Here is a 20929-nt window from a genome sequence, read left to right as displayed (position 1 = left end):
ATCCACCGTATGTTTGACACATTGTCAGTTTCGTCATGGTAGACTGATTTATATAGACTTAATCATTGCAGATAATGCAAAGTCAGGCGTGAAAAGGGAAACATCCAAATGATATTTCAAACTTTCCTTCTGGGTGTTTTTGTTTGTTTCTTCTTTTACATTGTGGTAAAATATATATAATGTAAAAGTACCAATTAACCCCTTTTTAAAGTTTACAAATGAAGTGTCATTAAGTACATTCACAGTGTTGTGCAATCATTACTACCATCCATCTCCAAAATGTTTTTGTCATCCAACACAAAAGCTCCATCCCCATTACATAATAACTCCCCATGCTACCCTTCTCCCAGCCTTGGTAGCCTATATTCTAGTTTCTTTTTCTACGGATTTGCTTATTCTAGGTACCTCAGAGAATTGGAATTACACAATTTTTGTAACATTTGTCCTTTTATCTCTGGCTTATTCCACTTAGTAAAATGTTTTCAAGGTTTATCCATAATGTAGAATGTATTCGTACTTCATTCCTATACAGAGCTGAATACCACTCCATTATACATGCCATCGTATGTGTAGATATATTGTTTATCCATTCATCTGTTGATGGCCATTGGAATTGCTTCCACTTTTTGGCTATTATGAATAATGCTGCTATGACATTGGTGTACCACTATTGAAACACTGTGCTTTTTAATCAGCAGGCATACTTGGTATTTGAACTTATCTGAAGGAATTGACTGCTTAGGAATTATTAAGCTCAATTATTCTCTTAACCTTCCAATTACCACTAAAAACATAATAAATTGATAATTATATAATAGCACAGGACAAAAATTAGCTAGGACTTGATACATTCCAGACCCATTTTAGATATTTTGTATGCAGCTTCTCATTGAATACTCCCCAAACCCTATCAGTCAGGAGGTACCATTTTTATATCCATTCTACAAATGGGAAAACAAGCAGGTAGAAGGTAGGTTTCTTTGCTCAAGATAAAATAGCTAGTGATTGAACTGGGATTAGAACCCAATTTTGTAATTCTTGAGGCTGTACTCGTACATTTTATGCTTTACTGGCATATTAATTACTAAAATATAAATTGCTTTAAATGCTGATTTTGCAATGACCAAAGAGTAGATTACAGATGACAAACAAGTCTGTGAAGAGGAAAGCTAGCTAGTGAAATTTCTTGCAGAAAACGGGTGAAATTTAAAATGGAATGAAAATGTAAAGAGAAAAGATCAAGAAACAGGACAGCAAATCCAACACATCCTCTCCTTCCTTCCCTCCCTCAGTGCTCTCCTCTCTTCTTTCCTTTCCTCCCCCTTCTTTTCCTTCCCTGTCTTCTCTCTTGCTGTTTCTGTATCACTTTCTCTCTCACATCTCCACATACACATATCAGAATGCTAAAAGAAGGTAAGAAAGAATATGGAAAAGATGAAAAGTAAAAACAACAACAACAAAAAGAAGACAACTCTTCTGAGATGAAGGAAACTTGTGTTTGTCATAGATAGCTACCCCATCTCCTACTCCCCAATTGTATTGAAGACAAGATGAAGAAAGAACAAGTAACAGGGAGAAAGGGACTCTACGCTGGGAAAGGAAAGCTGTCTAAAATTCTCAGTCAACATGCAGCCTATGTTTCAATAGCCTGATATTCATCACAAGGCCATCTTGAAGCTGAAGGAATGCTAGAAAATATGGTAATTTTTGTTCAAAATGGACCCACTTACTTCCAAAAGAAAATTAGCATTCTATTAGGGAAAAAAAAGAGAGAAAATAGATATTTAGTAAGTAACAATGATTAACAGTCAGGAAACAACAATAAAACAGTATTTTTATCAAACTGTAATAGGAAATCAAAACATAACAAAATCAATAAAGAAGAATCTTAAAATGCAAAGAGGAATGAACTAAAATAAATTAATAGCCAGAAGCTATCAACGTCTAACAGATAAAAGAGTAGCTAAAATATCAACAAAATCTTAGATGATTTAAATAATGTAATAATATTGTTTTAACCGTTATAATTGCAGTCTACGAAGAATAAATCTAAGAATGTTTTTAAAATTTTTTCACATATCAGTCCAGAAAGAAAAGCCTCAAAAATATTTTTTCAAATATATCAACTACAAATTGTTATCTGACCACAACACAATAAAACATACATTGTAAAAGGAGGTTAACTTGTAATTCATTGGAAAAAGGATAGTTTTTTTTCAACAAATGGTGCTAGAACAATTGTCTATACACAAAAACATTTAGACATAGATCTTAAAACTTACACCAAAAATAACTCCAATTAGATGATAGACCAAAATGTTAAATATGAAACTATACAATAGCAAGAAAGAACCACAAAAGACAATCTATGTGACCTCGGATTTGATGGCAAGTTTTCAGATTACCAATAATGAAAGCATGATCAGAAGCCTGATTAAATGTGCTTTTGATCATGCTTTTATTGCTGTAATCTAAAAACTTGTGATAAATTGAACTTTATTAAAATTAAAACATTTTGTGCTATGAAAGACACTTAGAGAATGAACAGACAAGCCCCAGAATGGGAGAAAATATTAGCAAAACACATTCCTGATAAATAACAGTTATCTAAAATATACAAAGAACTCTGAAAACTCAACAATAAGAAAACAAACAACTCAATTAAAAAATATGCAAAAGATCTAAATAGACACTTCACCAAAGAAAATGATGACTGACAGATTAGGCAGGTAAGTGAGTAGATTAGATAGACAGACAGATAACAGATACATAGCAAATAAGCATATGGAAAAATGTTCAATTTCATTTGTTATTTGTCACTGGGAAAATGCAAATTCAAATAATTTGATGCCACTACATACCTATTAGAGTGGTTAAAAAACTTGTAGAGCAACAAGAACTCTCATTAATTGCTGGTAGGAATGCAAAACGGCACATCCATTCGTTTTGAAAGACAATTTGGCAGTGTATTACAAAGTAAAGTATACTCTTACCATACGATAAAATATCAATTTTATTCTCAAATGATTAAAAGCAAGTGTCCACACAAAAGCATGTGCATGAATGTTTATAGCACCTTATTTTTTTTAACTTTTATTTTAGGTTTGGGGGTACATGTGAAGATTTGTTATATAGGTAAACCTCTGTCATGAGGGTTTGTTGTACATGTTATTTCATTACCCAGGTATTAAGGCCAGTATCCAATAGCTATCTTTTCTGCTCCTCTCTTCCCACCCTCCCCACTCAAGTAGACCCTGTGGCTTGTTATTTCATTGTGTTCATAAGTTCATATCGTTTAGCTCCCACTTATAAGTAAGAACATGCAGTATTTAGTTTTCTGTTCCTGCATTAGTTTAGTTTGCTAAGGATTATGGCCTCCAGCTCCATTCATGTTTCTACAAAAGACATGATGTCACTCTTTTTATGGCTGCATAGTATTCCATGGCTTATATGTATCACATGTTCTTTATCCAGTCTGTCACTGATGGGCATTTAGGTTGATTCCACATCTTTACTATTATGAATAGTGCTGCAGTGAACATTCTCATGCCTGTGTCTTTATGGTAGAATGATTTCTGTTCCTCTGGAGATACACCCAGTAATGGGATTGCTGGATCAAATGGTAGTTCTACTTTTAGGTCTTTGAGGAATCATCATACTGCTTTCCACATGGTTGAACTAATTTACACTCCCACCAACAATGTATAAGTGTTTCCTTTTCTCCATAACCTCACCAGTGTCTGTTATTTTTTGAATTTTTAATAATAGCCATTCGGACTGGTATGAGATGGTATCTCACTGTGATCTTGATTTGCATTTTTCTAATAGTTAGTGATACTGAACTTTTTTTTACATGTTTGTTGACCACATATATGTCCTCTTGTGAGATGTATCTGTTTATGTCCTTTGCCCACTTTTTTAATGGGGTTGTTTGTTTTTCTCTTGTAAATTTAAGTTCCTTAAGATACTGGATATTAGACCTTTGTCAGATGCATAGTTTGCAAATATTTTCTCCCATTCTGTAGGTTGTCTGTTTACTCTGTTGATAGTTTCTTTTGCTGATAACAAGTTTCTTTGGCTGATAACACCTTAATGTGTAACTATCAAAAATTAGAAGCAACAAAGATGTCCTTCAGTAAGTCATTGGATAGACAAACTGGGGCACATCCACACAAAAAAAGCAACACACTTTCTAAGAAAAAAATGAGTCTATGCAACCCATAGCATGTTGTCCATGAAGGGATTTAATAATAACGCAGGTGACTGTTGTCTCAGAGACATGTAAAGGCAAGACATAGAAAGAACCTCCATAGTGCTGAGTTTCAATGAAGTCATTTTCATGATGACATCACAAACAGAAATTGATTTTTTTCCCTACTAGTTGAATGACAATCCCCTCTGTCCTTCCAGCACACAGTGGATGATCTGCTGTTAGTCGCTGCCATATAGTAAGAACTCATGAAGAAATGAAGCGTTCATATGAGAGAAACGAGGCAGCAGCAGTAAACAAACAGCTGTCATCAGAGCTAAGAAGGAAAAGCAAAGTCTTCAATGATTGTGTTCCCATCAAAGGCACAAGAAAAAAGTAAATTTTATTCCCAGCAAGACTTAAGGGGAAGACGGACAACTCGGCACAGACCAGACACAGGATAAAACCAGCACAGGACACACAGGGGCAAATCAGCACAGGCCCTGAATTATACCTTGGAAACATCCTTTAAAATACTGTTCTCAGTGGTGGGTTGCATGCATTCTAGAGCATGGTAGAGAACAGTATTTTAAAGGGAGTTTCCTTTAAACACGTGTCTAAAAGACGTGGGAAGAGAAATGCAAGAATTTCTTGCCAAGTTCAGTATTAAGAGCACGGGCTGCCTAGGGTTAGTCCTCCCTCTATCACTTAATAACTCTGGGACTTTGGGCAAAGCATGTAATGTTTCTCATTACATTTTCCTCATCTGTGAAAAGTGAATAGTAATAGTTTTGACTTCACAGGTTTTCTGTTAGGATCAAATGTATTACACATGCCAGAGCATTTAAGGCAATGCTTGGAACACATCAAGCACATAAATACTAGTGATTACTATTATCCTATTTATATTGAGACTCTGAGCATATTATTTAAATTTAGTTTTCCCTCTGTATACATACTATGTTAGTTCCATAATGCATACATATGATTTCTAAATAAACATACTGGGGTACATTCTGGGGTGCAGCAGGTAGGATAGAAGTATCTGGAAATTTATGTCCTACTTGCTGTATTTTTCATAGTCTGTAACTTCTAAAATGAATTACATGTGTAAATTGTGAATCATTTATGTACTATGTGTGGACTTAGTAATTTTTAACCAGTTCACAGCTGACTCTGTGAAATCTTACTTTTAAACCTCCTCCAGAAGGAGAAGAGACAAATTTTCTTAGGGAAGGATTCTAAACAATATGAATATATTACCCCTACCCCTCGGAGATTAAGTTTAATTCAGTCCTGTCATCACCACCATCATCACTTCAAGTGTGGACTGGACTTAGTGAGCCACTTCCAAAGAACAGAGTTTGGAAATGGAAAAAATAGGAACTTTACATCAGACAAACCCAGCACACCAAGTGATCAAGGTCAACATCACCAGTGATAAGTCATGTTGATATCCCGTATTCATGACATAATGTGGTAAGGACACTTGACCTCTGTGGAATTCAGAATTAATTCCCAAATATCACAACCCTAGTCTGACATTTGAGAAATATCAGAGAAACCCAAATTGAGGGACACTCTTCAAAATACCTGACTGATAGCCCCCAAAACGATCAAGGTAATGGAAAACAAGGAAAGTCTAAAAAACTGCCCAGACCAAAGAAGAGTGAAGAGACGTGATAATTAAATGCAGTGTGGTATCCTGGATTGAATCCTAGGACAGCAAAAAGCACATTAATAGAAAATTAGCAGAATCAGAATAAAGAGTTAACATAGAATCTAGAGTTTAGTAAATAACAAGGTACCAGAATTAATCTCTCAATTTCAACAAAGTTACAACAGCTATGTAAGATATTAACTTTAGGGGAAGCTGGAACTCTATTTGTAAAATGTTTTTGCACATCTAGAATTATTCCCAAATACAAAAAATTTTAAAAATAAATGACTTAAAATATGATTTTTTTAAAGCCCTCTAGGTCTGGATAGTATTGCATTGTGTAGATCAGGTTTTGACTATATGCCGTCAAGATAAACTATTCAACAGCCAATGTCTAAATTGTGCAAAACTATATCATTAACTTTAAGGTGTTGGATTTGTCCTTGGATTCACTTCAGGTATGTTTACATGCTAGTTTGAATAATAATTAAAAAAAACAATCTTTAGTGTTAAATCCAATTAGCCAATTGTGATTTAAAGAAACAATCTGGGGCTTTTGGTAATAAATAACTATATCAATTGATCTTGCAACTTGTTTTAGCATTATGTTATGATTTTCCATGTACTTTACGCTTCTTTGATTTTATTATAAAATTGTACCTGAATTCTAAGGTATGCATTAGTAGAACGGCAAGCCATTTATAGGTAAATGAAAAAGTGACCTCTGTAGAACAGTGCTAACTTTCAGTAGAAATAGCAGGGTCCCAAGGGTCATAGAAAATTTTTATAACACCAGAAGTCCTATTTGAATATTATCTATTAATAGTTATATTTAAAGGCCTGATACACTGTGATAACTGATATTCTTTAAGAAAAATTGTGACATTTTAACTAGAAAAATGTGAAATGTGGGAGGGAAAATAAATACGTCAGTGTGATTCAGTCTATCTGCCTAGATTTAAGAGAACCATATCCTACTAAAAAGTAATAATAACCTTTTCCCTTTACATTTCCCCCTTTCCTCTATCTGTTACTCTCCTAATGAATTGTATTTCATTGTGGCTTTAGAGTTTTCTTCTCCTTTATGGGCTGGCAGGTATATGCAGGGCATAAAAACAAGATTACAACTCCAATGAACCCTTTTTACAGTCAACTTAGCTGAAATCGTTTAGAGCAGGATAGAGGAACCTGAAGCCTCAGTTCAATTATTTAAAGTTCTGAGACGCTCTGCTCCCTTTTTCAGAGCACAGGTTTGCATTCACTGGCTGTTCTCATCCTACAACACTGTGGTGAGTTCTGTGGGTATGAATTCTATTCTAGTAGACTTGCTATAAAAAAGGACATATTTTTATTTTTCCAAACAGAATTTAGTCTAAATCCAAAGCATCTCCTGGTTGGGCTGGTACATATTTCAGTGTCAGAGTTACTGGGGCTCCACCACCCTTCTCAGTTGTTAGTGGGGCTTTTTCATTAAAAAAGAGTTCTGATCTAAATGTGAAGGTACCACCCAGACATTTCCCATGGAGGTCCTTAGAAGTCCGTGGGACACTGTGCAGGATGGGAGCCTGAGCAGGAGTGAGCTGGAAGCTGGTTTGCTCAAACTTGCAAGAACTGACTGTTAAATCTTCTGTTATTTTGCAAGTTGGTTGTTAAAAACATCTATTATCCCAAATTAAATAATGTAAACTTATAATTAAATAATAAAAAATATAATAAATATGCAATACTCATTTCCTAATTATTTTTACTAGATTTTATGATTATTGTACTGTGTTTATTTATGCTTATTTTATCTGCACGATGGGAATACTATATGGTGGAGTTCACATCACATTTCTTCTCAACCCAACATTTAGTGCTGTTACGTTGGTGGCTTGAAGTCAGTGATGGTGAGAGTATTTACACCATGGAAACTGGCAAATATTCCAAATCAGGTCGTGATTTATTGTCTCATCGATTTCGAGACTTAACAAAGAACCAGTTGTTAAACATTTACTAGCACACTTTAGGACATAAGACCTATAACACAGAACAGCAGCTAACTTCCTCCAGCCTTTCTTGGTCCTCAGTCACATAAAATTTTCTCAACACACCTTGATTGTTAGATTAATTGACTGATTGATTTTTTGAGAGAGTCTCACTCAGTCGCCCAGTCTGGAGTGCAGTGGTATGGTCTTGGCTCACTGCAACCTCCACCTCCCGGTTTCAAGCAATTCTCCTGCCTCAGCCTCCCGAGTAGCCAGGACTACAGGCATGTGCTGCTGTGCCCGGCTAATTTTTTGTATATTTTTAGTAGAGATGGGATTTCACTATGTTGGTCAGGCTGATCATGAACTCCTGGGCTCAGATGATCCATCTACCCCGGCCTCCCAGAGTGCTGGGATTACAGGTGTGAGCCACCGTGCCCAGGCCCAAGACACCTTGATTTCAAAGTTCTTTGACCCACCTTTTCCCCCCAGATTTATCTGTCCCAAACCCTCCTGAAGGGCCATCCTGCATAATTTCCTTTAAGTGGAACTTTAGACACAAAACCCTGGTATTTATTCTTCAAGGTGGAGATAAGTAAATAGATGCTTAAACCTGTCAGATTGCTTTGATTTTTCTTCATGTTCTTTGTTTGCTTTTGGTTTTGGTTTTGATTTATCCATCCTAACTAATTATGTTATAGGATATTAGAGACTTTTCTAATCTTAAAATTCCAATCTACCATCACAGTTTTCTTCTGCAAAATATTTTGGAAGGCATGGTTAATTTCTCTCTCCCACTCAATCCACATCCTCCCCTTTTCCTAATTATCTGTTAGTGTATTGGTACATTAATTAAGTGGTTGAAATTTTCATGTATGGTCCCTAGATGCCTGAATAGATTGAACTGAGAAAACTGAGCACTGATCACCAAATACTACATCAATGTAGTGTGGGGGAAAAGGGTGTATGCTAAATTTTTATGCATTGCTTCTGGGTACATCTTTATAATCACACTTACTGACGTCACAGTGCAATGGTTCTTATCGAGGGTAGTGGGAGGATTTTGCCACACAGAGAACATGTGAAAAGGTGGAGACATTTTTAGTTGTCACGGTCTGTGAGGAGGGGCCTGCTACCAGCAGCTAATGGAAAGAGGCATGGGATGTTGCTGCACAACATTCTACAATGCACGGGACAGCCCCACAACAAAGGATGATCTGGCCCAAAATGTCAACAGTGATGTGATTGAGAATTTAATCTTGAAATAGAAGACTAAATATGTGCTCTCATGTAAAAATAAATATTATCTATTTATGACAGTTTCCCATTCTTTGTTCCATGGTTGTCTTCCACTCTTCACATCTCTGGGCTGTGTAGAATCACACAGAGTTTCAGCCTCCTGAAAAAACCTTTTGAGCAAATGATCCTTTAGAATGATTTTAGCAAGAGGACCCAGGCTTCCTAGAGATCACCCATCTAACTCTGAAACTCTATCCATATGTGCCTAATCTCATCTGCTAAAAATTTTAAATCTGTGCTTTTGAAAAATGTTACTAGATACCTGCTTTGGTTTAAATGATGGTATCTCATCTAAAATTTATGTTGAAACAATCCCCAATGCAACAGTACAAAAAGGTGTGTCCTTTGGAAGTTGATTAAGTCACGAGGCTCTGCCCTCATGAATGGGATTAACATCCTTATAAAAAGGGTCTGGGATTAAAGGGAACACCCTCTTGCTTTTTCACCTTCAGCCATTTAAGGACACAATAATGGCACCATCTTGGAAGCAGAGAGTGACCCTCGCCAGACGCCAATGTTAGTGCCTTGGTTTTGGACTTTCCAGCCTCTAGATCAGTAACAAATTTCCCTTCTTCATAAATCACACAGTCTAGGTAAGGCATTTTGTGATAGCACAAATGGACTAAGACAGTACCCTCTTTCAAAATGACAGAATTAACCATCCATAAGTTCTGACATTGAACTCACTCCCTTTATAGGTATGTTGTAGATGTAATCAAAGCAATGACCCCTTTACAGATGCTGGTAAAACACCTAAACAATTACAACAATTGCAATGTAACAACTGAGGAGACCTCCAAAAGTGTTGAAATAACCACAGAATGTACATATAACAGAATAGATCCAGGAGTTTTCTGGAATATAGTTCTTAGCATGCACCAGCACTAAAATTGTACATGATATCAACAAGTCAATTTACTGAAATTTTAAATCAAACCAGTATTTTGGTTGTGCTACGTGCAAAGTGAACAAAATGGATTATTAGTTTCTTTCTTCATAGTTCAACTTTTTTTTTTTTTTTTTTGAGACAGAGTGTTGCTCTGTCGCCCAGGCTGGAGTGCAGTGGCACTGTCTCGGCTCACTGCAAACTCCGCCTCCTGGGTTCAAGCCTTTCTCCTGCCTCAGCCTCCCAAGTAGCTGGGACTACAGGTGCCTGCCACCGCGCCTGGCTAATTTTTTGTATTTTTAGTAGAGACGGGATTTCACCGTGTTAGCCAGCATGGTCTCGATCTCCTGACCTCGTGATCTGCCTGTCTCGGCCTCCCAAAGTGCTGGGATTACAGGCATGAGCCACCGCGCCCAGCCCATAGTTCAACTTTTTACCCTGTCTTGGAATTCCCATTTGTAAAAGGATGTGGACATTTATATGGATATTTCTAAAGGGTACTTCTCTGATGGTAGATATTTTATGTTGATGCCACAACTATGTATTTTTAGTTAAAAGAGCATTGTAAGCCAATTGTGTGTTTCAAAAATAACTGATATTGTTAGCAACAGAACTACAACATTAGCCTCTCCATTACTTAGACATGAATAAAACTGGAAACATCAGGACTGTGTGAACTGAATATTACTGAGTGTACAGTGTCATTTTATCTTTTGATGGTGAATCAAAAAACTAAAAGTAGGCCAGGTTATAAGAGTTTGTCTGTATGCGTGTTTGTGTTTCCTACCACAAAAGTGATTGCATTTTCTTCACATGATTCCAAGCCTCATTAACTCTGATTTTCTCATTCATCTCAAATTGCTGTATTTATTATAATGGCTTAACCCAGCTGAGGTATTCTCCTTATGGAAAAAAAAATCATCCCTGATCTTTGTCACTGCCATGTGGCAAAGTATAAGAGGCAGGCTGTAAAATTCAATTTCTGAATCAGTGCATATCCTAAGTTGACTCGGCTGCATAAACAAAGCTGATTGGGACACCACCAGTCATGCACCCAGTGTTTATTTAGACAGGATCGGATCAGACGCATTGTGTATTAAGAATGGTTAGACAAGTATTGCTTCTCCAAAGTCTCTATTTATCAACACAAGAATTACCCAGTCAGGATAGAGAATATTTTTCATCGCCAATCTTATCACTATGCATTGCAGTACGCCACAGCTGAGGAGTAGCAAGTTCCGTTTTCTGCCACAGCTGAATTAATTTTCTTAATATTCAAATTTGATTTTTCATTACACAGAGTCAGGCTGCACAATGAAGACCTTGCCCTCCCTAACATGCTCATATCAATTCCTTTCAAATAGCTCAGATAACTGTGACTTCAGAGAGACTGTTTCAAGTTTAATATCCTTGAAAAATCACCTGAATGAACAAGACAAGACATGAATGCCTCCCTAACAGTGCTAGGAACCAACCTTGGAATTTTGGAATCAACCTTTAGTCTGTAGATATTTACACTTCATTTTCTAAAACACATAACAAATACAGGGTTGAAACAAAAATCTCACTGCTTTCCTCCAATTTTTTATTATGTATCCTGAATGTAGATGCATGAAAAGATAATAGGTTTGTCATGAAGGCCTTGAAAGGCAAGGTGAGAATTACACTATTTTAAAAGAACTCCAATCATAAAAGCCTTGTCTATGGTACAAGAATTGTTTTGAAAGGTACAGGAACTGCATCACAATCCATTTGCATATGTGTTGCTTCTGGACCTTGAAGTAGGGATGTGATCAGCTGTCAATCAACAGTTACTACTGAATCCTTCATATGTCCATCAAAACCTGCTAGGCTCTGTGGAAAATTCAGGAGTGATAAAAAAAACAAGTGGTGTCTACTCACCAAGAGTTGATAAATTGGGTGGGGGAGATATAACACAGAAACTAATCAATAAATAAAGCTGTATATGATCAGGCAATCAGCACCAGAGCTCATTATCCTGTTTGCAGTATCTTATGAGGGTTTTGAAATAACACAAAGTATATGGAGACAGCAAGAAGACTGGGAGATTATAGCAATAATTTGGCATTAAGCAAGTTACTGGATTAGGCAACATCTGGAAACTGACTGAAACCTGACTTGACAGAGCACTTCCCAGGGATTATCTAAGCCTCACTATTTCAATAGCTTATCCCAGCTCCTCTCTATGACAACAGAAAGGGCCACTGTTATCTCATCTGGGGACTTCATCTCTTTCTCCTTTTATGAATAAGTTCAGAGTGTGCCTTAAGATCCTCAATTTTCTAAACTTTACATAGAATTAGGACTGAGTTATAAGAGGACACGGGGGAGATAATCAACATCAATTAATTGAGAGTAACAGAAATAAACAAAATATAAACAGGGAATCATCACCAAACATAGGGCCATTTGAAGCTATAGAGGGGAAATTGTTAGATAAGGAAGGAGGCAGACTCCAAAGCTGTCTGCCCTTTAGCCCAAATCTCTTTGAAAATAAGATGCTTTAAGATTAATATTAAGCTTTTGGAACATTAGCCCCCTGTGATTCAAAATCATTAAGATTCTACAACTGTGCTAATTATTACAGCACATTTACATGAGAGAGAAGTCTATGAAGAAGGAGGAGATGGTGGAGAGATAGGCAAGTTGGAGAAAGAAATCAACATTCATTGAGCAATAATTGTTCTGTGTCTAAAGCCATGAACTAGGCACACTCGGTGCTTCATTGACTCCTCCCATATGCAATGTGGGATGCCAACATCACTATTCTTTCAAATGGCAGAGGTGACACTCAGAGAGGCTGAGGTCACAGGCCAAGGCTCAACCAGCTAAGATTTCAGTTGAGGAACTGGAAGATAGATATAAGATGAGGGACGTCAGATCAGCCTTCCAAAATAAAGAGGTAACAAGAGAGGTGTTGGGGGAGGGTGTTCTCAAGGTGTGGGAACTGCCAGCTGCTGAAGCCACAGCAGTCCCCTGTTCACTCTCGCTAATACCTGTCCCTAAAAATCCATACACAGTAGGTGTATGTCAACATTTATAATGCTCAGAGACCATCAGAGGTATAGAGGTTTGTGTCTTGTTTTGTTTTGGTTTTGATTTTTAATGAACAGCTGGGTTTATTTTCTTCAGAAGGGATTATCAAAGCCTTTCTCAAGGCCTGAGTTGCCTCACAAAAGCTCCCACTTTTCCTTTGTGTGTGTGGGTCTCTCTCTGTATCCTCTCCAAGTATATGCTCCTCCTCCTCCTTCTCTTCTTGGCTCTCCCCAGCTCACTCCCTTTCTCACGTCCTCTCTCTCCCTCTCTGTTGCTCTACACCTCTCATGCCTTTCTCATTTCTTTCTCTCTTTTTCCTTTCCCCTCACCTCTCCTTTCCTTTTCTCTTGCTATTTTTCTGTTTCTCTGTTTTTCTTCTTCTGTCTTGCTCTACCTAACTCGTGTGCGTGTGCGTGTGTGTGTGTGTGTTTGCCTGACTTCATTCTTTCCTGTCTTTCTTCTAAGTAAGCCAAAATCATCTCCCTTCTGGCATCGTTAAACATGGAAGAGAACAACAGAGAAACAAGATCAGGGCACTGGAAGTGGGTTTACCATCTTCCTACCATCAATGATGTGTCCCTGTTGTAGCCAATGTCTCAGAGCGGTCCTGAGTCTCATCTTTTCATCTGCAATATCACAGAGGGGAATAAAGAATAATAAATGAAAAACACTGGCATCTCTATCAATCACTCAGAAAATAAATGAGGGTTAAAATGTCTGCCACTTCCTCGATAAAAGGAATAATTAATTAAAACAAAATGCAGATCACAACCAAACTTCCACACGTTCCTGTGTGCATGCCATGAGAATCTTCACTGGAACATTAAAGAAGGAGGAAAAACAATGTACAACTCCTGTTTAAAACTTTTCAGGCTAAATATCATAAGCAAATACACATGTTTGTAATTCATTAAGAGAAAACAAGCTAGTTTTAAATAATGCATTTCATAATTTATGCAAGTTTTGTTTGCACCATGATAAAAATCTTTTTCTCAGAGGCACAAATTAAAAATAAGCCAACATTTGCATTATATCTACTTTCTGATTTTAAATCCATTGTTATCTAAGAGCTGATACTTCCATTTCTCCTATTTAATTCAAACAGATAGGCAGAGTCCCTGCTACAAAATATCCTCAAAGATTAAGAAAAGGCACTGCAAATATCAGATCAATTATGAAAACGATGTTCTGATTAGATGTCATTTGAATTGCACTATTATTCACCAAAGGATATTGTAGGCAAGCATTTGTAATAGGGGAGGAAATGATTTGGAATTGCTAAAGATTAGGAGGGCTTGAAAGCAAGCCTTTATTGGCCTTTGAAGCCTTGGGAAGAATGTTTGCTCTTCAGGTGCCCGTGTAGCCCTGCTCTGGAGATCTTCTCAGATGCTGTCCTACTGCATTTTCCAAATTAAACAGAGAAGTCACCATCCTTTCCTTGGGGTTGTGCTACTGTCCAATGAGTGCACAGCAAGAGCAGTCCTACTAACCCTACATAACACACCTGCCCCAACTAGAGCTTTGCTTCACCTTGGTGCAGTTTTTGCAAAAAAGGAAAACCTCTTTTTCATGAAATAAAATGAAATAAAACAATTAAAAAATAATAGAGAGATCAGAACTTCCCACTAGAGCCATTAGATTCAAAGCTAATCCTAGAATCTCAGCATGACAACCAATCAAGTAAAAGATTAACGCTTTTAGACCACGTTTATAATTTTCTCACTGAGGCACCAATGAATAGTCCTTAATGAAAAGTTCTACCTATAGGTACAAGTCTTTACAAAATAAAAATAATAATTTTTTTAAAGTCACCTTAGCACTCACTTGCAACCTGAATTTTGGAGCAGTTTTCCATAAATATACTACCCTGTGTATGATGCATCTATTAGAAAATTTAACCTGAATATTTTTCTCTTTTTTTCCAGCCGGCCTCCTTCCATCTCATTTTCCCTTTCTTTCTTTCTTTTGCTCTCTCTTTCTCTCTTTCTTTCTTTTTCTCATTACCTGTGTTCTTTCTTCCACAAAAACGTATGGAGCCCCAAGTAGAATAACAGTATAATGTAGCGATTAAGAGCAGAAGTTTTGGAGACAAGGCAAGTATCTTGCTGCCACAAGCTAGACAATACTTGATAATAAATTACCCTAGAGCAAAGAAGAATGATGAGATGCAGAGGAAATTGTGGAGAGAGGGGAGAGAAACTAAAGCTTGATGAAATGATGCAAGCCCCTAAATAGAACTGAGTCTGGAGTTTTCTTAAGTTCTGTGTGCTCACAAGTTACCCTTTTAACCCATTTTAAGTTGTGTTTGTATCACTTGCAACTGAGTCCAGATTAGTAAAGTGTTTTTCTTCTACCAGAGAATTTAATATACGTATTTCCTTCATTGACTCAATAAATACTGTGTCCCTAATATATTTTAGGCCCTTTGTGATAAAGAATGGCAAGATTAATAAGATACAGCCATTGCTGGGGACATAGAGACACACTTGCTCTGAACATGTAAAGTTCTGTGAATATTATAGGTTCATCCTGGGAAGAATTATACTATGAATAATAAATATTTTTCCTTCTAATCAATGACAGAGTACTATTAGTACTCTGAAGTGAAGAGACTGAATACACAGGTGAATACTGGCCAGACTGTCTATAAAAATGGAACTCTGACCCACAACCAGCAACAATTAGCCCAGAAAACCAACCTACTATCTATAGTAACCAGCCCAGGAAGTCAGACTTATGTGTACCAACCAGCTCAAGAAGCCAAACAATAAACCTGGTAGTAATTAATCCAAAATGGCCAAGACTTGATAAATAACCAAAAAAAAAATCCCAATATTCACCCCTGCTTTCAACTTGTGATCAACCAGAGAAAGCCAAACATGTACCACTAACCAATCACGTAAGCTACTAATTAGGCTGCCTACAAGTGGGTTCCCTTGCAAACATACTTGCATCAGGGTCTTTCCCTTACTCCATTATACACCTGACCCATTTCTCTGCCTGCCTTTGAGTCTCTGCCAAAACACAAGTGATGATAGCCGATTCCCTTGCTGTAAATAGCAAGCTCTGAATAATTGTTCTCATTGGAGGCAGGGGTCTTCATTTATTTTCACAAATTGATGAGGTAAGAAAGAAATCCCTATAACGCTATCTACCCAATAACATCTTCAGTGAAATACACCCTATTGACACCAGAGCAGAGCTGTTCCTTAGCCTCACATTTTGTTTCCATTCATTTTAGAACTTAATCATACAGAATCTATTACTGGAATTTCACTTTCCATATCTAAGCATATCTACATCTCAATCAGGTCTTTGAAGTTCTTTTTCCTTATTCACAGTCCTTTGAATGGTATTCTGTGCCATTAAAAGCTTCAAAACCAGGTAAAATTATGAATCTCATACAGATATAACATTAACCCACATTAAAGATTTTATTCAATATTCATTGATTAAATAAGGAAACCAGGCAAATGTTGTAACCCAGATCCATGGAGAAGTCAAAAAAGCACAAATATGTATAAAGTATTAAAATGAATATTCAAATGAGCAGCAAAACTAGCTTTTGTTGGGGAAAGAAGAGCAGGATTTATTTACATGTCTATAGACAAGTATTATTTTGCATTTCTAACAGTTATCCACAACTTACAGAATTGTAGAATAGCGCCCACAGAATCAGAATCAGATAACCCAAAAGGATGTACTCTGGATAATGAACAATTCTCATTGAAGCGCAAATTTTTCCTTTAGAACTTGGTGAATTGTTGTTTTGTATGGTTTTATATGATGGTTGGTCAGGTGCAGTGCAAGAGGTAAGACAGGAGAGGCTCAGGAAAACAAATTTCACTATATTCACAGGTCCTAGAGACAGGAATCATCGCACACCTTGATGGACCACATGGGAAAGACACTAGGGAGGCAGAAGAGAGGAGCGAGGGGGAAGTCGATGGCCAGAGCCTTGATGGGAGTTTCTGTGGGAAAGGCAGGATGGGGTAGGATAAAGCTTCGGATCAGCTGGTTTGAATAATATTTCTGGTCTCTAAGGTATAGGGGTCATCCCTCGTTGTTGGTACTTCTCCCTGGCATTACTAAGGCAAGGAATATTGCCTCCTGGGATGTACAAACCATCTGAATTGATTAGTTCACCTATCAAAGATATGTTCCTGGCTGAGGGTTGCTATCTCTAAGAATTGGCCAGCCCTAGGCAGGTAGCCTCTCCCTAACCAGAAACGTTTTCTAAGATGTCAAAAAATCATAATATACAGAAAATTTAAAAATATACATGTAGTACAATAATCAATATGAACACTGATGAAAATAATGAAAGTTCACCATTTATGAAGTGCCTATCATTGACCAGGGCCTGTGCTAAGCATTTGGCAAACCCCACCTCATTGAACCTATGCAATGACACTATGAGAAAGAAACTATCATCTCTGCTTCACAGATGAAGAAACTAAGACTTAGGAAAGCTCGAGGTCACATAGTTAATAAAGAACCAAAAGTGTAAGGAATCAAACCCAGAAATTTAGGGTCTGTAGCCCAAAATTGACAAGCAAGCTTTCGTTGTCAGGGGAAGAGGGCACTGTGCTTAAGATGATGTGCTTAAAGAACGATGCCATTGTGTTTAAAAGACGATGGATACATTTTAATATAGCTGTTTCATTCACATATGTTAACTGCAGGATCCCCTGAAAGCGTTTGAGTTTGTGATACTTCCCTATACTACCATACAAATGTATGAACACCACATATTAGTCAAAAAATTTAATTAAAAAATGACTCGAGTCTTGGGGGAGAAGAGTTTGTATGCCGGTTGAATGATGATTTCCAAAGACCAAAAACTAAAAGTATTCTTGATTCTTCCTTTTCCCTCCAATCCATATCCAATGAACATTATAAGCTCTACATTATAGTATGAATGTAACAACAATATGCACCAAATCTCACTCCAGGCAATCACCACTTCCATCAAGTCTTTGTCACAATAAATGCCAGCAGAAATAGAATTCCTGCTCTTTCTGCAGCAGGTTGCAATGGCATCTGACTTCCATTTGGCTTTGCCTTCAAGAAAACCTTTGGGAGCAAACAGACATAATTTCCCTAAGCAGGCACAGAAAGGTAGCTTAGCAAACTAAAGACTGGACTTAATGGATTAAGCATGTGGCTTAAGGAGACTTAAATCTGACTTAATGATATTGCAAGTCCCTAGAGCCACTAGTTCAAATTCTGACTAAAGCTTTCATGGTTTTTCAGAAAATGCCTGCAAATTTGCTTATTCCATAGATTAAGGGTAAACCTCAGAAACTTATTTACATGCCCCCTATTTACAGGCTGAAGATGAATTTTCTAATGACAAGCCACTATCCGTCAGGACAGCCAGATTCTAGCTGCAGGCCCCATCCTGTCCCTAAGGGACAATTTCAATAACATTGGAATAAGAGCTCTTCCTTCCCCATCTCACTCTCTCAGCCCCTGTGATCTTTGCTCAAATGTCATCTTCACAGTGAAATCTTTACTTAAAACCTTTTTTAAAAAATTGCCACCAACTTCATTTCCCTATATTCTTTCTCTGGTTTGTTTGTCTTCACTGCTCCTATCACCACTGAATTTGCTACATATTTTATGTATTTAAGCGTCTATCTCCCCATCAAGAACAAAACTCAGTAGGGTCAGGACTGTATATGCTTAACTCTCAGCTATATAATGAAAGTTCAGAACAAGACCCATCACATACTGAAGGTTCAATACACACATTTTTTAATTATTATTTTTTTGAGACAGAGTCTGGCTGTGTCACCCAGGCTGGAGTGCAGTTGCAGAATCATGACTAACCGCAGGGCTCCAGGGATCCTCCCACTTCAGCCTCCCACGTATCTAGGACTATAGGCCTGTGCCACCACACCTGGCTAATTTAGTTATTTATGTATTTTTAAGTACAGAAAAGCCCTCAAAAATGTTGCCCAGCCTGCTCTCGAACTCCTGGGCTCAAGCAATCCTCCTGCTTCAGCCTCCCAAAGTGCTGGGATTACAAGTGTGAGTCACCGTGCATGGCCCAATATGCTCTTAATAAATAAATGAATTTCAGTAAATGGCTCCATCTGGAGTCCAGTTATTGAAGACCAAAAACTAGGAGTATCCTTGATTCCCTCAGCTCATATCCAATCCATCAGCAAATGCAGTTAGCTCATAAAAATAAATCTAATCTCATTAAAATAAGTGTTTAACATATCCACCAGTATCACCCAAATTCAAGCCAACCTCATTATTGACCTAGCTACTGTCATAATCTTCCATTAATTCAAGCCATTCCCCACTCATAGCCATATCAGCTTTATTATTATTTATTTTTCACAAAAAAGTCATTGTATCATTTCTATACTTAATACCTCCAGTGGCCTTAAAATCAAATGTAAACTCCCTAACGTGGCATCCAAGGTCCTGCATGATCCATGCCCGCTGACTTTCTCCCTTCCCGTACACCAGCCACACTCTGATCTTAGCTCACTCATAACTTGGGAAAAGTTCTATCTGCCTTAGGCCTTTGAATATCTGTAGTCTTTGCTTAGAATATCTCCTAGGTCTTACCCACTTCTAATTCTTCTAAGCTACATTTAGACGTTACCTCCTCAGAGAGAATTCCCAAAATTCCTTATCAAAATGCCCACCTTCTCCAACCAGGGGTTATTCTCCCTCTGTTTCCTCCTTGTTTTCTTTATAGTACAAATCATGGTTTTTGCTGGCTTTTTTCTGTTTATCTTCCTCTTTAGACTTTAAGTTCTCCAAGAGGTCAAGGCCAAGAGTATCTCTCCTCATTGTCTAACATCGCCTAATATATAACAGGAGTTTAATGTCTACCTGTTGAATTCATAAGTAAATAAGTAGGCATGAGACTAGGGTGAGGCACCTAGGGCAATTGGTGGTGTTCACTCTCAGGATTTTACGAGTGCAGGGACGGCACAGGGTCAACCCCTGAGAGTGGAATCTTCTGACATGTTGTTCTGTAGGCACTCTGCTTGTTTTGTCTCTGTTTCTGCCCTAAATCATCATCAAATCACCCTTAGCACTCACCTGACTTTGAATCTCATTTCCAGTTTCCTGCTTCATAACAAAAAGTGAGCCCTTATCTTATTTCCCTTGGCCAGAGCCCCTAGTCCAGTGGACAAGTTCATTTAGAATAGGGGCCATTCTAATTAAGCATCTTTTGATTGAAACCAATATAAATCTCCTTGAGCAAGTTCTGGTAGTCATGTGGTCATTGTAAGTACAAAACAATTTGATGACTATACAGCAAAATAACTAAAATACAGTGGTCTCACCATAGAAATGGAATAATGAAAGTTTGTGCTAACTTCTCCATTTTCTAGAGCTTGCGCAATATTTCTCACCTCTGCTCCTGTTCACGGATCTATTCCATTGGTGTCTTTACCCATGCCTCTGTGTAGGCCTTGTACGTAGTTCTGCACAGTCCCACAGCACAAGCCACTGCATCTTTTCAATTCAACTCACTCTCACTTTCTTAATTACTAATGCAATATCTTTTAGCTCAGATTCTTTAACAGGGGTATCTGGTTGGTCATTGACCATCGAGTGGATTGTCCAGCTTTGGGTCATGTGTTTCTTCCCTGTATGTTAAAAAAAAATGGAGCAGAAACTGGTTTTTGGGGTTTGAAGGAAACTCTTAGACCCTCGTCATTCTTTCCATGGATAGGCAGTTTCCTTCAGCATTACCAGTTTTTAGAACTGGCACTCTTCACTGGCTGGCCAGGACTTCCACCAGTGACCTCCTCTCAACAGGACCTGCTATTCTACCTACTTGTTTTAATTTTCTCATTAGACTCATTCATATATTTACTCAATAAACACTTATT

General features: G+C 37.5%; 1 non-coding gene across 1 annotated transcript; it reads left to right on the top strand.

Annotated features, from left to right (window-relative positions):
* Nucleotides 1-14484: 14484 nt before the first annotated feature.
* On the top strand, nucleotides 14485-14609 carry LOC112206586 (U4atac minor spliceosomal RNA). The gene has a single exon (XR_002941005.1). It is a non-coding gene; the product is annotated as a U4atac minor spliceosomal RNA (small nuclear RNA).
* Nucleotides 14610-20929: the final 6320 nt, after the last annotated feature.

This window comes from Pan troglodytes, chromosome 21, assembly GCF_028858775.2.
Source record: "Pan troglodytes isolate AG18354 chromosome 21, NHGRI_mPanTro3-v2.0_pri, whole genome shotgun sequence".
In the NCBI taxonomy this organism is placed as follows: domain Eukaryota; kingdom Metazoa; phylum Chordata; class Mammalia; order Primates; family Hominidae; genus Pan; species Pan troglodytes.
The sequence above is the reverse complement of the archived record's forward strand: the minus strand, read 5'-3'. Positions and strand labels throughout refer to the sequence as shown.